Raw genomic sequence first — 20,685 nt, 5'->3', positions numbered from 1 at the left:
ATAATAAATATACAACTCACTTTTTCTGGAAAACCACTATTCTTGAGTATACAATAATGAAGCTCACTCCTCTGTTCTTGGACCCTTTTTAGATGGCCCAGCTTCATCTTGTAATTGTTTCTCTAGTTCATTTAAAGGCTATTGATCAATTTTTGGAATTGATCTAATTCTAAGCAAGCACATTTTTCCATATTTTGCAAGCATATTGGGATTCTCCCACTCATCAGCCCGAATGATACGTAAGCTAAGTGATATTTGGCATGTAGTTTTTGAAAGCTAGGACCTTGACAAAAAATTATCATAGCTTCCTATTTCTCCAAAAACATTATCTTGTCTGCATTCCACCTAATAGGATACCCCCAAGATATCTTGATAGGGTCTTCAATGCAAAAAGAGGGAACTTTGCATTGTCCCTTGTGAACTTGTGGTGGAATGCAACGAAATTTGGAAATGTGAGGTCTTTGATGTAATGGCCCAATACAGAGTCCTTGCCTAAACCTCCCTTCTGTTTGTCACCTGCATGGCCAATGAAACCATCTTCGTACATGACAAGCTGAAAAATAGCAAACATACCTAGTGAATTTTAGGAAAATTTTAATGGAAATCAACATGGTATCCAAATGAACATAGTTTGTGAAACAAACCTTTTGATTTTCATCTAAAACAAGCAACTCCTCACACTCCACATTTGAATGGATGATTGGTCGATTTGCAAGGACTTAGGAGTCAAGTCCTTGTTTGATCAACCTAAGTGAGAAAATTCTATTTTCTTTGTGTTGCCTCAAACTCTTCCTTTGAAGGAATGAATGACTCATATTGAAGTGCATCCTTGTCTATCATAGTCAAAGTCTCTACTATGGAGAGGTATTCCATTTCCTTGACATTTAAATCCACAACCAGATACTTATTCCAAGCCGACACAATAAGATTAGAATTTGTTTCTAGATTTTGTGCAAGAATGGCTAGGCAGTAGTCCTCCCTGATGTTAAAAAAGGAGTGGATATTGGACATGAGAACATACTGCCTTTAGCCAATAGGGAAGGAAGGAAGTAGAGCTATGGAAACTTCACCAACATCCTTCTCAATCTCTTGCTCAACAATAGAACCCACCACCTCTATGTTCTCCATTCTTAAACCTTCAACATCGAGTTGAGCACTTTGCGCCCTCTCATTGGCAACATCAACTAGTTGTGAAACCTCTTGCACTCCCTCTGTCTCCACTTCATAGGGTTGTTGTGTATTTTCTAGGTCTTGGACAAGCTCTTTCCCTTCATCCCCTAGGAATACATGTAGAAAGTATACAAACCCATGAAAGTACTCGACAAGATGACACTTTTGATTATGTGTAGGGCATTGCAGATTTACTTTTCTCATGTCCTTAGGAACACTTAGGACTACCCTATAGAACCTTTTTCTTTGGGGGCTTATCAACAAAGGCATCATTCATGTGAACATATTCATGTGAACATATTGTACGCCCTCAATAGGAATCTCTCCAATAGACATTCACTTCAAAAAAGTGGCCTCATGTTCCTTGAGGTAGACTCACAAGGCCTTGATCCATTCATCCGTAGGGGCTGGGATAGAAAACACACGGGATACTTACGATAGCAGATGCTCTTGTCCCACTCGACCAAGGAAATCTACAAGCATCTCCTTAGGACTGCATCCACTCCTCCTAGGCTCTTGTGTAAGAGTGCTAGGAGTGTCTTCAATACTATCAGGCTCTTGTGCTAGAGGGTTAGGGTTGGCTTCATTCTCATAGGCTCAGGAGTCCCCTCCATACACTGCACCTGTGCAGCATCCATATATGCAAACATAACTATATGAGAAACACCAATTGACAAAGGAAGGGTCCCACTGGACCAAGGAAATCTACAAGCATCTCCTTAGGACTGCATCCACTCCTCCTAGGCTCTTGTGTCAGAGTACTAGGAGTGTCTTCAATACTATTAGGCTCTTGTGCTAGAGGGTTAGGGTTGGCTTCATTCTCATAGGCTCAGGAGTCCCCTCCATACACTGCACCTGTGCAGCATCCATATATGCAAACATAACTATATGAGAAACACCAATTGACAAAGGAAGGACCCAGACAAGGTAAGGAGGGGTTTTTCAAAACCTTGAGACCCCCCCTCATGTTGTGGGGATCCTTGGCGGTTTGGGGTGCGGTGAATCCACACAATGTGAGGTAGGTGGAGTCCAAAATCTCGAGGCCTCCCCCTTGCATTGTGCGAATACTTAGTGGTTTGGGGCAGGGCAAACTAGCACAACACAGAGGGGGAATTTCAAAATCTCGAGGCTCCCCACCTTGTGTTGTGCAAGTCCTTGGTGTTTTGGGGTGGGGATGAGAAAAAAATACAAGGCGAGGGGGGGTTCAAATCTCGAGGTCCCCTCTCCCATAGTGTTGGTCCTTGGTGATTGTTTTGGGATGGGGGGATTGCACAATGCAAGGGGGTGGATTAAAAATATCGAGGCCCTCCTCTCACATTGTGTTGGTCCTTGATGGTTGTTTTGGGACAAGGGGACTGCACAACATGAGGGGAGGGGGTTTCAAAATCTCGAGACCCTCCTCTCACATTTTTGTGTTGGTCCTTAGTGGTTATTTTGGAAGAGGGGTAACCAGTGGTTATTTTGGAAGAGGGGTAACCGCACAATGTGGGGTTGGGGGGAGGGGGATCGGGGGGTGCAAGCTACTACAGCAAAACAATAGAAGTCCAAAAGAGAGTACAATGAGGGTTGCATCTTAGGATAGAGAGCGAGAATGGACCTTTGATCAAGCAACATGAGCCAGGGGGAGGGCCGGAGAGAGAGAGAGTAGAGTGATAGAGGGGAAGTGAGTGAGGTAAAAGTAGGGGGTGATGAATCTGCTCTTGGCTCTGCTCTTTATAGCCTCAAGTATTGCACATGTGGTGACTACATGTGTATTCACTATGGCACATGTGAGGATCCTTGTTGGTGGACACGTAATGCCTCTTATTTCTTTACATGCAAAGGGACCATGGTGGCAAACATGTGGCATGCGCTTTTATTTCTCACATGTGTGGGCACATGTTCTTGATAACGTGGCATCAAGTGATGTCAACATATGTAAGCGTCATATAGCACAAAATTTAATAGTTGATTAATTTTTCACTTTGCATGTTGCAAGCCTATCAAACCTCCATACCTCTCGGTGCTCATCTACGATGGTGAGTCTCTCCCCCATGCGAAGCTCGCATAATGTGATATGGCCATAACGAGTTGAAAAAGCATCTTGCCCTCACATTGTGCCAGCCATATTCTACACAACGTGAGGGGGGGCCTCTCAATCTTACAACCCCCCATCCTCACATTGTTTGGTCCTCCCCCACCTCATCAGGAGCCGCACAATGCAAGGGGGAGGTCTCCTATGTTGTGACCCCACCCTCATGTTATGCAGTTCTCTCCGATGGCCAACAGCTACACACAATGCAAGGGCGGAGGCCTAATATAGTGCCCCCCACCTCACATTGTGTGGTTTCCTCTAGCCCCGCAAAACGCGAGGGAGGAGCTCCTAATTTTGCGACCCCCCTGCATTCTGAAGTCCCCGAGACCACACAATGCATAGAGAGGCCTCCTGATTTTGGGACCCCCCACCCCTCACATTTTGCAGTTCCCCTCGCCCCGCACAATGCAAGAGGGGGACTCCTAATTTTGGAATCCCCTCCCTCGTGTTGTGCAGGTTTGGTCTCTTTTATCCCATTTCTTTAGTTTTTTGCACTTTCCTCATTGAGAGTTCTAACACTGTGTTTGTACTTTTTCATATAGACATGGCTAGAACAAAGCAGACCATGAGGGTAGTATCATCCAAATACCCACACATTTCACAACACGGAGCATCCTCTAAGCATAATGTGTAGGATGATTCATCGGCCCCTAGCCCAAGCTCGCAGGTAGGGATCCCGTTCTGGAAAGAGGATGACCCCCTTGCAAACCAAAGCTCATCGTGTAAGTGATACCAACAACATACCTCAGTCCTTAAAGAGTTAACGAGGATCATGAACTGCCATGAGCCTACAATTGTGAAGATGTCATTTACCAAGATTGTTAAATATGTATGTGAAGCAAACAACCTGGACTTCCAATGGCATGTCTCAACACTGGATTCCTTGCATGAAGCTACCGAGGACTTTACGGTAGAATTTTTCAGGACTCATGCATTTTGGTAGCTCATGCACATAGGGTGATAGTGATGCCTAGGGAATTCACATCCTTCAAGTTACTTAGGTTCAAATATGACAAGTTTTTGGTCCCACAAGGCACTATGGATAGGAAGATTAAGGGAATTTTAGAGATCCCTCTCCTCAAAAAGAGGAAGGAGGTGAGGATGACTGATGTCACACCCTCACATTCCCACAACACAAGGCTAAATGCCTAGAAGGTTGCTTAGGAAGAAAGGGAGGCTCGTGAGACAAAGCCCAGGGAGATAGAGGTTGAGAGAGAGGCTACATAGAAAAGAGAGAGGCATGCTAGCATACATGAGGACAATTGTGATACGCTTGAGATGCTGGGTCCCTTTTTTTATATTGTCCTGTCTATAAGAAGGCCACACTAGCAGCAGCTCAATGCCATCAGCTTTAATGAGGAGGATATTCGAGTCCTCTCAAACCTTCAAAAGGAGGTCAATGATCATGTAATGACCGAGTGTTAAGGTATTATGAAACTCTGAAAATTTTACATGTTTTCCTTGTATGCATATGGTCTAAATCTTACTATTTATTTGCTTTTGCATTTTAATTATTGTAAACCATCCCTGTGATGTTCAAGAGAAGGTTTTTGTCATAATTTCTGTCCTATTGACAGTTTTGACCCAGGAGAAAACATCATATCTGGACGTGTGCATGTGGTACCGATATTGCAATTTGGATCTCGTACATCTGGTTATGGCATACCATAAAAAGTAAGGCCTTTTTGGTATGTTTCTTTTAAGTTATCTCAAATCTTTTCTTAGTTTCCAAACTGTATTGTCCTCCTTGCCTCTTATAGATCTCATTGGAGCATAATTGTTTATGATATTCCCACATGCCGATGCTTTCTAGCCAACTCAACTAAAGGATACCATGACAATGTGAAGCAATAAGTTCCATGAGAGGAAAATGGAGAGGGAGAGGGAGAGGGGGAGAAAGAAAAGCACTAACTGTGTTTTCCTTTACTAAATCAGTTCTTTGGAAAAGCTTGTAAAGGGCTTCGAGGTAGTGGTTCAAGAGACCACGAAATGTTGGATAACACAAGAATTATTCTTTGTAGAGTACCGAAGCAAGGTGACAACCATAGCTGTGGATGGACAGTTTGCTACAATGCAAAACTGCTCCTCGAACATCTACTTGGGCAACAAACAAGCCATGTAAGTTTACTCTTTGTTAATTTAATCCCACATAGCCTCAATAATTTTATACTTAGTCTCATTTCTGCGATTTTAAGCAGGGTGAGCACTTAACAGCTTATACAGATGATAACATTTTGTTTAGAGCAAGATTGTTGAAAATCTAATCAAATGCGCTTCTCATCGAAATCTCTCAATACCACCTACATATGACCCTCCAACTCCATGCCCAAAACCCGGAGTCGAAATGCTATATCCCCATTCCAATGCCATTGATTTAGATGATCTACACTAGACTGATGACACCGACTATTTGGACACTTTTAATGTAGAGAGGATGTAAAGATTATAAATATATCAAAATTATAGTATTCAAATAAAAAAATACCATGTTGTACATCATCTAGAGCTTTTGTAATCAAATTTCCATAATTGAAAATGAAATTCAAATAGTTTTTGTATCACATTTTGTCCTTCTTACAATTTTGTATTTGTATTTCCATTTGTACTATTGGATAGATTGAGGCAAGAGGAAAACTTGTGTAGTGTGAATGCCATTAAATAAAATATTTCTCTCTTTTCTCTAGGACACTTGCACATAAGGTTCACTGTGATTCGCATCATTTGTAAACTTAAAAAATGTATCTTAGAGAATGTACTACACTTTTGGATGACATATTCTATTTATCATGTAAAACCATTACACTTGAACAAATAAGCAGCATAGATATTTAGGTCTCCATTCGTTAGGTCCATTTGCACTTGATGTAAAGAGAGTTTTGCCCTTATGTTAAGCATCATTAAGAGCTCATCCTCCAACCAAACCTCCAACATCATCACATGATTATCAACATCATCTTGTAAGTCTTGATCAATTGCCATGATCTTTTCATTCAAATAATGCCATCTCATATAATATAAAGTCAGAATAAAATATGATGTAATCATATATTTGCAAACAATAGATTTATGTGTCACTTTAGACATAATCCCATACACTTCTTTTATATCCTAGCTTTGACATGGGAAGTCCATACATTTCTTCAATTTGCATATGAACATTGATGTTTTTTGAACTTCCTCATCATTAAAAAATCCACAAAAATATGTAATGGCATGAAGATTGTGATCTTCACCTATCTACTAGCTACATTAGGTGGTATATATCTTTGAACATTTGCATAAATCTTTAATCTATAAAATTCACATGTTTTCCCTTCCGAGATTAGCCACTATGTACTATCCAAAGTTGGGAGTAGAAGAGGACTTAGAGATCCAAATCTTGTTATGCTTAATGGTGCATTGTAAAACTTATCATTTAAAAAAATCCCATTCTTGGCCAATGACCTATTAAAGGTCGCTTTGTATAATTGCTTGCCAATAAAGCCGTGAATGGCATTAAAGATTCCAAGTATGCTTTTGATAAGTTGCTAGTCTTTAAGGTTTGATGGATATATATCTACAACCCTAAACATACCACTAAATTCCTGAAACATAAAAACTTGGTTTCAAGCCTACTGAAATTTTTTGAACTTATAGTCTAGTCTATGGCATGGCACGTTAATAGACTAGTTCTGTAAATGCAATCTGAGTGCATATATGCATGTTCTATAAGCACCTCCTTGATTTTTCTCCCTAATCCTTTATCCTTGAAATCCTTAACTCGACCCTTGTAGGTGTCAATGAATTCATTTCCATGTCTCTTTTCTTCCTTGTCTACAACATAACCCAACTACCAATAGAGATGGTAGTAAGAATCCAACTATTGTTGTTAAGATCAAAATTGTTGTAGATTGTAATTGCTTTGATAGAAAAGGAACTTTGAGGATGTGAGACTTCCACTGACAGAGAAGATGAAGCACAAGAAGACTTGAGTGAAAAGAGAGAATAGAATAGAAAATCTTGTGCAAAAATAAAGGGATAACATGCACTTTGTTGAACTGTTTGAGTTTTTTGGAAAAAAGTGAGGGATACTACACTAGAGGAAAAACGTTTGTGTATTATTCAAGAATTTTAAGAAAATGACTAGGATACTGCAAGGTTGTGCATTACTTAACAAGAAATGTCTCCATCTATTGTCTTTAATTGTGCCAATTCCTCTTGTTTCTTGTGCCCCCAAGAATTATACTCCAAAGATACCTAAAATTGCTTCTTTTTAAAAATCTATAAAAAACAAGATAAAAGACTTCAAAATTGAAAAAACCCTATTTTACCGTAACATTAACTCTCCTCCTATTCGTTGAGAGACTTTCTCTCTCTAAAACTAAAAGACCCAAACTTGAGTCTAAATCTCCCCTAATGTTAGGAAGATGATGGACATAGGATGAGATGACATGTATTTCTCATCCTGTTGTACTTTATGTACATTTATATTGTCAATTTTTTGTTGTTATCTAGTCACTAGAGGCATATTTGCCTTAACTGAGAGATTGTTGGGATAAATACATCTGTGCCTATGCCACCCTATATCTTCACACACTATGATCACATACCTATACATTGTAGATGGCGGGTGCCCATCACTATCATTTTGTACTTTATTATTTAAGTAACTAGTAAATAAGAAAAGGCTAGTCACACATTGTGACAGTTGGCGTTTCATATATGATCTCTCTCTCTCTCTCTCTCTCTCTCTCTCTCTCTCTCTCTCTCTCTCTCTCTCTCTCTCTCTCTCTCTCTCTCTCTCTCTCTCTCTCTCTCTCTCTCTCTCTCTCTCTCTCTAGCTCCATCTACCATAGCTCTTGCTTTCACTTGTGTGCTTTCACTCAAGATCTACCTTTCACCTAAATCTTCCTTAGATGTGACCAAATCGGCATAATGTTCTTAGTAGTTATCTCGCAATCTTTTGGTGGCCTATTCAGCAATAGCATTTGCTTAAATCTAGTTGCCGTGTGTCAAGTGCCTAGATGGTGGTTTGAATTGTAACCCTAGGTTAGTGGGTGAGACTAGGTGCTACTATGGATTATATCTTAGAGTTGGGAGTGGTGTATGGTTCATCATTTGTATCATTGATTAGTAGTCCTAACCCATCCTACATGGAGCCTACATGTAATGCAAGTTCTCTAAGTGTGCGAAATATGGCTAACTTAGGAACACCTATGAGGTTCACTAGTTGATGCCTAATGGTAGATGTGAGAATGAGTTATCCCATGTGGTAGTGCATGTGTATGCTAGCATGGTACGGCTTAGTATAAGGGAGAAGTGCTAATGGACTATCCAAAGGTTGATGGAGTTTGGGCTCAAGGTCAAGTGCCTAAGAGGTGAAAACAAGGTGTCTAGGGATGCAACATATATATCAAAAGTGTGATGCACCTATATTAGATCCTAGACTAAAACTAGTGCATGTGTGTGTGGAATTAGACTAAGTGCCTATGTTCATTGACCTTACGACATATGGACATGGGATCTCTGAGGTTCCTATACATTTGAGGGCATGGAGACATAAAGGGTTGTAACTATTTAAGGATACAACTTTTTTGAATACCATTAGACCTAGATCCCAAACTTAGCTTGTTTGCAACACCTAAGGAGTACTTAGAGTGATGTTAGAAGTATGTAGTGTGACTAGCTTAAGAGGTTGACTCTGTGTGACTTAAGTGTATGGCCTTATAAGGGACCTAGTCGGGTGGTTAAATGTCCTAAGTTAGAGTGGGTCGAAGATAAGATGTGCTTTAAAGTGCAATGCAAGTGTATCAGATGGTAAACTAATACCTATCTATAGTGGCTATATACGTATTCACAAATTTTCCCCAAAACAATGCAAACCCCATAATGGTTTAGGAGGGATTTTTCTTGAGTACTACATGAGCTCTCTCTCTCTCTCTCTCTCTCTCTCTCTCTCTCTCTCTCTCTCTCTCTCTCTCTCTCTCTCTCTCTCTCTCTCTCTCTCTCTCTCTCTCTCTCTCTCTCTCTCTCTCTCTCTCACACACACACACATATTGTAGAGTTTTGTCATTTGTTTGCTTTGTTGCTCTTGCTTTGTTTTTCTGAAAAAAAGTCCTAGACTTGAAAGTAGTTGAAATTTTAAACTAGGAACATGTCTATAGGTGTGTTTATAGGTCTGCACAATTTTTAGTTTGGAAGTGCAAATAAACATGGTAATAAAAATGCGTACAATACACCCATAAAAGTGTATCTAAAATGTATGTTTATAAACAATCCTAGACTTGAAAGTAGTTGAAATTTTAAAATAGGTACATGTCTATAGGTGTGTTTATAGGTCTGCATAATTTTTAGTTTGAAAGTGCAAATAAACATGGTAATAAAAATGCGTACAATGCACCCATAAAAGCATATCTAAAATGTATGTTTACTGTGGCTTTTTATTTTAGTGCACATATAATGCTAAATTGCATTAATTGGCTTGCTCCATGATTATTAGTCTTAATTATTAGGTTGAAAAGATTGTGGCATCTCTGGGAAACTAGTATTCCTAGCCTTTTTATATTCTAAGTGACATCATCCAAACAATTCTATGGGGAAGTTCTAGCCTCTTTGCAATTGACTATGATATCCTTAATAGGGATCTGCCATTTTTTGAGCTAAAGTACATGAATTTTTGAGCTAACATATCTCCAAAAAGTAGACATGAGTTACTTTTTCCAAACATTTAAACGTCTTACACATGTCTCTATGAGAAGTAGAGATAAATATTTAAATATTATCATGTCTACATTCTAAAAATACACTTATATTTTGTTATTCAAGGATCCAAGGGAAAGGGACTAATGTAAGCACAACTCAATAGTGTAACATCAAGGAAATGGACCAGTTTAAACTCATAGAGAAGTTATGTTTATAATAGGGAACCTTTTAAGAGACTTCTCAAAAAGTAATTTTAAGAAGCTAAAACAAAGGCGTGGTATGAGCCTCAAACGACTAAGTGAGTAGTCTCACTACTTATACTACCAAAAGGTATAATGATTAGGATGTTCAAAATTAAGATTTAACAGATTGAATGAGCCTCTTTGAATCTTAGATGTGAAAGTTACAAAACTTTTGTAATGTAATCCCAAGCTAGTGAAAGTACCTAAGATAGAATTACTTTTCATGAAGTTATTCCAAGTTATGGCACTCATGATGACATTTCAACCATTTTATAAATGTTTCCTCAAAATCTTGCTAGGGTGAAAGGTATCTCATGTAAAAGAGTGTATGTTACTTTCACCAAAAATATAGGCATAAAGAGGGAATATGCCAATAAAATTTATTTGAAGAACCCTTTTGATCTTAAGAGCTATACCTATTAGATAAACATCTAAGGCATGAGAAATAAAATATTTAGCTCATTATTTTAGCCTCGTAAATGTGCAAATGCACTTTGACCAATATAGCTCATGTAGCACATGGGAGTGACTAAGAAATCCCTTAGAGATCCTTAGGTTACTTTGGCTTAATGGACATGTTTTATTGGCACTTATGTTTCTTGTTGGTGGATGTCCCAAAATTGACAAGCTTGAGGAATCCTACTCAACTATATGTTCCATGCCTCCATTGTGGTCTAGACATAGGATAGTCATTATTGAGAAACTACCCATATCCTGTAATTAACATTTTTACAAAGCATGGAAAGACCCCTAAGTCCAACAACACTACATAGCACAAGAGCAAGAAAGGTTGACTAAGGACAAATAATGTAGCTAAGGTGAGGAAACAAAGGCCCTAGCCTCTAGCCCCCTACATTCCTTTTTGATGGAACATAAAGAAAGTGAGGGGGAGGGGTCTCTCATTCTTTACAACATTTTTTCACCTTACAAACTTGTGGGGACCTCAACTCCATGAGAAAAGCTACACAACCACATTATTACACTTGTATACCTCTACCAAAAATGCCAAATCAAAAGGGTGAGAATTTTTTAATCCCAAATATGACTTTTTTCTCTCCTAAAAAGAAGCTTCCTTTATACCAAAAGATATCCAACCATATTCTATGGTGAAGGATTTATCTTCCATCCTCTATTTTCATCTATGGGATCTCCAAACTAAAGTTTACTCATTTGATCTCAATTCAAATTGTGTTATTAGTTTCTCCCATATAAACAACTCTAATGACATTCTCTTCTTAGGGTTTGCTCAATTCAATCACTTCTACATATAACCAATCATAAGAGGAAAGTGGACAAGTTCATATTCTCAAGGAGTACCTTCAAACCAAAACCATACACAAAAACATGGCTTAGATGCTACATTGGCTTCCTCATATCATTGGAAGGAAAGAGAAACATTAATTTATGGGTTGACTATCCCTTGTATCCAAGTGATCTTATTAGTAGGCATAATTTCATTTTTATCTTGTTAGCTTATTTCTAACTTATGATAGAGCCTAGTAGGTTGTTAATGATTACATACCAATGTTTTTACAGAGTGATATTATCAATCATTATTGTATAATAATAATAATAATTTACTTCATGATGTTCTTTAAATTGATATTGGAATACATTTTCAAGATGACTTAGATAGAGTACTTGAGTTAGAAGATGAATTAAAGAAAGTAAAGATAATCTCCAGTACAAAAGGAACACAATGCTTTAAGAAACACAAAGGAACTTGTATATGAAAAATGGAGGAAAACAAGACTACCATGTGTGTCATACTGAGGAGTTTAGGGGGGAGAGGGTCTCACTCATCAATATATGTGCATGTCACTAAATTCTATAGAAGCGATTTTTTATATATGGTTTTTACCCTTTTTTACATATATAAGGATGCCATACAAAGGGATTATTACATATTGAATAAAAAGGGAAAATGTTTAATGTTTGAAAATGTCCCAGATAAGGATATTTTTAAATAGAACTTGAATACATGTGATATAGAGAGTTACATATAATGAACTCCCCAAGACTATCGTGGGGGGAACTCATAGCAACACAAGCAAATTGCCTCCTCAGCTATAAAGAAATGAAATGTTGATATCCTCCAATGATGTCCATATTGATGGATGGTGCAACACAAAAGTGACTTGTGTAAGCATTAAGGTCATCTTTTCTCCTACTTCTAAATTATATCTTAGCTTAGAAGTAGGCCTAAAATCGAGATACATGTGTTTAGAGACTTTCTTTTAACAATGTTGGTGAGCAAGGCGTGGGCCAAAAATTCAAAGGTTTGAAGGATTTCCTAATGTGTGAGCACCTTATACATATTTTGAGAGACTTACTATATGACAATCAATATGCTAGCCCACAACAACATAAAAGCTATGATCTTACCTCATCCATATTGGCTTAAGAGTATTAAGCAAAGTATGAAACACTTCCATTTTGGATTCAATGGGAAAAGATTTCCATTCAAGAGTGGAAGTAACCAAATTTTGGTTTGGATTAGAACAATTGCATGTATTTTACTTGTAGCCTCTTTTAAATGACAAAAGCCTTATTAAATGTACATAAGGAGAGTTGCAATGGGACTGATATAAATGGCTCTATCTTTGGATTTTTCACCAGTTTTCCTGATATATTTCCAATAAGTTAGACCATTTAGGGAGAATGGACAAAGAGAGTCACCATTTGTTGATTTGACTTGTTTATTCATATTGAAGCTTTAGGTCTTTTTACACTATACTTGAATCTTCCTTATTTTCAACACGACACCAATGAAGTGCGAAGATGGGTCAAAAGTTTAAAGGCCTAATAAGCTTAAAAAAGTGCAAGATATAGCAAGCAAGCATCTCTTTACTTCATTATCATAAGTGTAGCTATGCGACATTTTGCAATTATATTTTTTGTTTTTTTTTTGGGTTAAAGAAGGATAACATATGCGTACACCCAAAATTGAAGAAAAGCTTAAACATTTGAAAGCTTTTAGGCTTTTCAAGTTTGCAAATTACAAAATCTCTTATTTGAGGAGAGAGGAAGGTCATACATAAGTGTGTGAACATGTATACGCCAATTTCTTGGTCATCACATTTGCAAGCTAACAGGTTAGATTCAAATCTTTGTCATTCGTTCTTTTTAGGATTAGTTTAAGCAATTTTATCATTTCGTCTTTTTAGTTTATTTAGATTAGATTCAAATCTTCGTCATTCATTCTTTTTAGGATTAGTAAATAGTAGTGAAACGGAAATGAAAGAAAACGATCTTTTGAACGTATTACAAAAACGAAAGCGTAACGACCTTTTGAATGTACTAAAAAAATTGAAAATGTAAAACTTCAACAAACCGGATATTTTGAATGGACAAGGAAATGACACCTCTTATAATTATTTAATTATGAAAAGATACCAACTCTTTGTCATGCTATATATCATGTTTTCTCATTTTATTTATTTTTTAATTTTTTAAAGTATTGTTATTATTTATTGATTTCATTTATTTATTTTATTAAAATTGCTATTAAGAATTTTATGATAAAAACATGTTTTTTCGTGTACTATAATTTTATGATAAAAACATATTATTCTCATAGCATCAATAAATGCTACAAAGAAACAAAGTCACAAGGCATCTTTCAAGACTTCTAGTTCTAGCAAAAGGAAAGCTATGGCTTTTAGAAAAACATCACTAAAACTGTTTGTTGCAACTTAGTACGACAGAAAAATTCGAATCATCTTGAGCGACAGAATGTGAAAGCATCATTGAAAGACTAAAAATGTGCGCATCTTATAGTATAGTCACAATGCAATTTCATGCTGTCAACTCACAAAAAAACGATCCATCTATAGAAGTTATACAAGTTACAATGGCTTTGTCAAGCACTATTCTCATCCTTGCATGCCAACAACACGAAGTCAACATGATGATAACGCAAACTTGTTACAACTTCAACTATTGAGCATCGTGGATACATCCATCTCGGTGTGCAAAACGACAAGGACGATTGCAAACGGAACCTTGGAGCGTCAATCTACTCTCGATAATCCTCTAGTCTCTTAGAATGATGGATTGCTTTCTAGCCATCTACTAGAATTAACTGGACTACATCTGATATTGCGGATGCGTTTGCTTTCAACATGCTACATAATCCACTGATCCACCAGTACATGGCTATAGCAAAACATCCACATTCAAGGACAAGGCTTTGCATCCTCAACAAAAAATCCATCAAAAGAATTATAGAGCTCCATTGTGAAAGCTTACCATTCGATCCAATGCTCCAAGCATATCACAAGAATGAAAGATGTTACAATTTGCTCGAAAATGTAATCAAGCCAAGCCAACGTCAAGTATTTCAAAGAGCCGATCAACACAAGTTCACATGTATCATATTACGGAATAATAACTATCTCGTTGAAAGAACAACAGCGTTTAAGATGGACGGCTTGCCTGCAAGAACCTCACCCTGCTTACATATCACCTTGGAAAATGCAGTGTCTCCATTCTTATTCCCACTTGGCCATGGCACCTATGACCAAATGAAATGTGAACATTCAAAATCACGATTAGTGACTCAAACTACATATGCATACATATTCTCCTTTCGACATCCTCCACATATTTAAACAACGCAAAAACTTATCTACAAACGTACTTCGCTAAAAAACACGACACATCCGAACACCATCAATAAAACTGCTACATAACAAACATGCAAGAACTGCATATAGAACTTCAAACTCCTTTACTAAGCTACACATGTCAACCTAGTTGTATAGAGGCTTTGCACTTACCATTGCTCGATCATAGAGACAAGAACCAAGGCTATACTATAGTATAATAAATTCAACATTTCGTTGCCTTATTAAATTGCAATGTTCCATAGCTTGGTTCCTCAAGGTGCAATGGAGAAAAGGTTTCTTTAAAATAAAGTATATACTACATCTCATAATGAATCTATTCAAATAATAATTTTAGATTCTATTTTAATCTTGAATTTATTGTAAAACTTGACTAACTAATGTCAAATTTGAAGGAACACAAGCTTGAGAGGGTGAGTCTCATTAATTAAATGTACAATGGCTTATGCTTAGAATAATACCATTACTCCTACATTTATTATATAGATTTTTTAAAACAAATGCGTTGAAAGTCATATATATTATACACAGAGAAAAAGATATTTACAAAGGCTAATGGCAAGCATAGAGCTTCAAAACTTAGTAAGCACTTTACAAAAAATCTTAAAAGGAGCTATTAGACTTCTTGAGGCTCTTCAGCACCACCAAAATTTCAGCTTTAACCTTGAACCACCTATCTTTAGGAACTAATGGATATTGAATTCGTCTGAATAGCCTGTCATTCCTCGCTTCTAGATTTCCTACATAGAAACTGCTTTGAGAACATTCCAGAGACCCAGAGTTTGTGCATCAAGCTTACCCTTCTCCCCAAATAAAAAAAGCTTGCAATCCATAGTCTCATTAAAACCTGCTTTCATCACCCACTATTAGAGCTGCTTCCACAAAGGCTTCACCTCCTTGCATTCCCAAAACAAATGTCTTACAGTTTCTATTTCTCTTTTGCGAAAAACATGGTACAGGGATACAGGAAACATTTTACTTAATATCTCCCTAATGGCTAGCTTATTCATGCATACTTTTCAAAGCATAAAATTGAGCTTTTTTGTAGGTGTGGACTTCAAAATCCTATTAAACTTTTTGAGCTAGGTATGTTTCTTAGACCGTGGAAACCACCTCTTCCAGTATTCAACAGCTCCCAATAGGAATTTCTTGTCTTTTAGGAAATAAATCTTTCTGTCTCTTGCACTTCCACAAAGGCTCACCAGATTGCGCTGTCAAGAACTTTGATAAATTTGAATTCAGAAATGACTCTAGAAGAAGGCCAATCTTCTTTTAGTTTATCAAGAGTGCTCTTGATAAAGTCAGCTTCTTTATTAAATAAACCAAATTACTCCTGAATCACCGAAACTGTTCTGAAGGATATACTAGAATGGTCCCAGATATTCTCCCACATACATATACCTTTCTTCATTACCTTTTTAGCTAGCCTAAATTGCTACAACCCAGGCCTAACTAGAGAATTGAAAGCATGCTTGAAGATTTATATGGCTTGCTTTAGAGATGAGTCTCGTCTTCTGTCCTGTAAACCTCTCCAAGAGGCTTCTTCTAATACTAATTGTAGCCAGGGAGGTTGAGATTCTTTCCACCAAACTCCTCCAGCCATGCCTTAGAATTAATGTCTAGGGTTGAGGAGCATCAAACCTCTTAAGCGTGCCAAAGAGTAGTGAAGAAGCTTTAGCACTCAGTTTGGGGACCCCTAATCCACCCTCTTGTCCTCCATCCTCTCTATCCCTCCTTATTCCAAAGAAAGCTAGCAAGCAACCTCTCAACCTGAGACCATGCATTTTGACTAAAGTTCAATAGCATTGCAAGGAAGGTGGTGGCAGAGGCCAACATGACCTTTATAACCACTAATTTACCTAAGGACAGAGGTTTCCTTCTCCAAGCATCAATCTTGCTCTTGACCTTTGTGATTATCCAATCTGCCCTTTGGTTCATAGAGATACCAACCCCCAAAGGGTAGCCAAGATACCTAAATAGCTATTGCTGCTTGATTATCTTGAAGCAGCCAAGATCTATCAACCACCTCCCAGGCTCTTCAAAGCTTAAAAGCACCAATTCTGTTTTGCTAGCGCTAATAACAGACCCAAATACACTTCTAGTAGTTCCTTCGTAGACTTTTCTTCTGCTTTCACCAGATTAGAATTGTCATCTGTAAAGAATTGATTCCCCCCAGGGATAGGGAGGCCCTCGATTAGCCCTTGTCTAACCTTCAAGTCCAAATTCCTTAACACAGGGTCCATAATAATTGCCAATAACAAGGGGGTCAAGGGGCAAACTTGCTTGACAGATCTTCTTATCACAAAGGGATTTGAGCAGACCCCATTCACCTGCAAAATAGCAGAAGCATTTGCAAACATAGCTTTAACCATTTTAATGAATCCTGGCCCAAATCCCATAGATGAAATCTTCTACCAACACTAAACTTGATCCTGTTAGCAAGAGCCTTGGCATGTCAGCATTGCCGATTAAGCTATTGCTTTCCCTCGAGAATGCTCTTAGTTTGCTTTAATAATTCTCAGGCTGCTCAGGCTCTACACCAACAATGACAGAAAAATGTTTGTGATGAATGTTGTTGCAATGTCCATGTCATCTCTCAACATTTGTCCTTTACCATCATCAATCATAGCAATCCTCTCTTTACATTGCTTACTATGCCAAGTGAAGTCTGAGGGATTTCCACCATTAAATGCTATTGCCAAATCAACCAACTCCTGAGACAATTCAAAGTCATGCCAATTGTCTCTTTCCATGCATAACATTGAAGTGGAGCCATGCAATCTGTCAGAATCACAAAGAGTCATATTCCAATCACCCATATATACAGTGTTGTCCTCCAACATCAGTTTTTGCATATCAACCCGCAGTCTTGCTCTGTCTGCTGAAGCATTTGGACCATAAAATGAGACCAAGAAGAATTTATCACTGCCAATCTCAACGGTGACTACAATAAGATTGCCATCACCCTTGCAAAAAAACAAAGAATGATTCAATGTTTCTTTAACCACCAACACGGTTCCTCTCCTACCTTGCCTACAGTAATCACCAAAGGATATATATCCTTTGCACTTGAAACCACTGGCCTCTTCTACTCCAAGCTTAACTTCTTGAAGTGCAAGTGCATCAGGCTTTCTCTTTCTCAGCAATGACCTCCATGCTTCCTTTTTAATTAGGTCACCGAGTCCGCATACATTCCATGTGATCAATGTCAATTTCAGCATCACTAAATCAATTAGGAGTAGTAGCAACCATCCCATCTTCACCAACCTTATGCAAAACAACATAAAAGTTATTATCAACAAGTGGCTGACTTGGCCAAGTTCTTAAGCGATTCTCTCTTCTTCTTGGGCTTAGCCCCCTTAGACCCTGTAGGAAGGATATTTTCTTTATCAAGAACCACATCCTTACTGAGGCTTGAGGTGCAGATGAAGGACTTAGCATACTGGGTTTTCTGGATCTCAACACTATCTAGTTTGAATTTCCCCTTAGCGTCAAGAAGCCCCTAAGATTCTCTCAAGATCTCCAGAGCATCAGAATTAACTTGGCCATTCCTTTCAGTGTTAATCATGGCACCCTGCATCTTACCTTGCCCTGTCGTGAGTAGAGTTGTCTTCTCACCAGACAAATAAGTGTCAATAGCCTCAGTCTTATTCTCTTCAGGCGCAACCTTGCCTGGGCAATCTTTTGCAAAGTGCGCCAGGCCTTTGCAAATAAAACAGGTATTTGGAAAAGAAGCAAATTTGACCTCAACAACCAGTTCCAAGCCACTACGGTCAACAACCTCCAGCATGTTAGGGATTTCCTTTCGCTTATCCCAAAGAATGTAGGCACACTTCTCAGCCTTGATAGCTCCATTACTAGATGCAATAGATGGAACATAAAGTGTCTTGCCAAGCGTGCCTGCCAGAGCGGTAATCTCACCATCGAGCCATGCAGGAAGGTCGAGGAAGCTAACCCATACTAGGCATTTCCAGTGGAAAACCTTGTCAGGATTGAAATTTGCCTTCCATGGCATCAAATAGACGGAGTTTCCCTTGAAAGTTGAAACTGACTGCAGATCCCAAATATGAACTCCCTCCCTGCCTTTCAAGAGACAGTGGCAAGAAAAAAAACCCTGCCCAACAAATCTGTATTGCATAAGAGCCACCCTAGAGTCAAAGGTGGACCAAAACCACCTTGTAAGCTTGTCTTCCATGGGTGCTTTATCCATGAAATACAAATAAATCCCATACAGTGCATATTCTACATATCATCGAGACGAATCCGATCAATAGAAAAAGATACAGGAGCTCGCATCACATTCTTACCGGCCTCAAAGGAATCCTTCCTCTTCTGATTGTGAAGCTTCTGGTCTTCTCGCATTTGCTTCTCGATTTCCACTACGCCATCGCCAACCGCAATAACTGAAACGTAATTCATATCCATGCTTTCTTCATGCATGCTTTTGTTGCTTCACCGCTTGCACATCCTCGCCAAAGCCATCAGGAGGCGTTCGAACCCTTGCAAGGGGCTCACGTGACATGTCCGAGCTAATCAATGAGATTGAATGCGCTTTAATACGATTGCTTGTCCCTCTCCTCGCATACCATAACGAAAATATGGTGAAGTACCAAGGGAACTATGCAATTTGCTTTGCTACATCTTTGTGCAAACTTCTTACCCCAAGACCATTGCCAAGCAAGTATGTTGTGATGAGCTCTATGTTGAAGGCATGTGCAAATTCATTGTTAATTGGGAATTGCCTAGAAATTTTAGGACACCATATCGCATGTCTAATTGCAATACTAATATTTGGAGTCACATGTACTTTTTTTTTTTTGGGTGGGGGAGGGGGGGGGGGGGGGGGGGATGGGATGGATGGATTAGCAACAAAGAGTCATTATTTATGTTAGCAACATCCTTTTGTATGGCTTATGTCAATTGTATTGTTGCTCAAGTGACATGCTAAATATAAGTCATTGTTTATGTGCTACATTAACATCCTTTTGTATGGCTTATGTTAGGTGTATTATTGCTCAAGTGACACAATAAAAAGTTTCTTATAAACACTAGTTAAGCCACAAAATGTGTTGCTTGACTTTTCCTTACATTATAATAATTTGATTTGAGGGGGACACAAAGAGACACCCAAAGGCTCCCCTCCCCCCCTCTCTCTCTCTCCCCCCAACCCCCCCTACACATCCTCACATTGTAAAAGGTTGCGATCAATAGCTATTTAAGTACACGTAGCATAGTGGCAGTCTCTTTGTACATGGAGCTTTAGGTGCTTGTAGTTGGAGGACATATATTTTGTCATGTACCCACTGCTTAGTTGTTGCAGAATGTAATGCTTTGGTAGTCATCCAAGGTCTATCGTAGTTGTTTCCATTCGCACTCCATAGGAATAATCAAACTTTGGTATGACTGGGTGGCTATGGGTCTATCTTGCAAAACGAAGTGCTTAGCTTTAATCCATGAGGATTGACCTAAAGGTTTCTAAAGACTTAACAATCTCTAGTAGCATTCTAGCGCTCAATCAAGATGATCGCATTATAATCCTTTGAGACTAAGAGCAAGTCAATCATCGCACTTGATACATAATGAGTGAGAGATGAGGGGAAGTTGAACTCTACCCCTCTATCCGTAAGGCAAAATCTCATCTCCATTTCTTTAAAACAATGCGTGATTAAGATCTAAAACCATTCTCTAGGAAAAGTTAGCATCCTAACTTATCAGGTCCACCCAACCATTGATGGTTTTCCATCAGGAAAAGCTAATTTCCCGCTGCCCCTTTCTCTCATTAGTGATAAGTAAGATATTAGATAACATTTGCATAACTAGGATTTAGGATCTTATCAATGATACGTGAAGAGTCTTTTGATTCATGGAGATCTAAACAATCATGATCTCC

General features: G+C 38.4%; 1 long non-coding RNA gene across 2 annotated transcripts; it reads right to left on the bottom strand.

Moving 5' to 3' along the window:
- Nucleotides 1–14,001: 14,001 nt before the first annotated feature.
- On the bottom strand, nt 14,002–19,362 carry LOC148041197 (uncharacterized). 2 transcript variants are annotated; one of them, XR_015690875.1, is made up of 2 exons: nt 19,103–19,362; nt 14,002–14,683 (listed from the first exon to the last, which is right to left on the bottom strand). It is a non-coding gene; the product is annotated as an uncharacterized LOC148041197 (long non-coding RNA). The 2 variants fall into 2 exon arrangements; XR_015690874.1 differs by lacking the exon at nt 14,002–14,683 and adding an exon at nt 14,702–15,642.
- Nucleotides 19,363–20,685: the final 1,323 nt, after the last annotated feature.

Source organism: Lygodium microphyllum, chromosome 1 (genome assembly GCF_053477565.2).
Source record: "Lygodium microphyllum isolate KBCC chromosome 1, Lygodium_microphyllum_v1.1.10, whole genome shotgun sequence".
Lineage (NCBI taxonomy): Eukaryota > Viridiplantae > Streptophyta > Polypodiopsida > Schizaeales > Lygodiaceae > Lygodium > Lygodium microphyllum.
The sequence above is the reverse complement of the archived record's forward strand: the minus strand, read 5'-3'. Positions and strand labels throughout refer to the sequence as shown.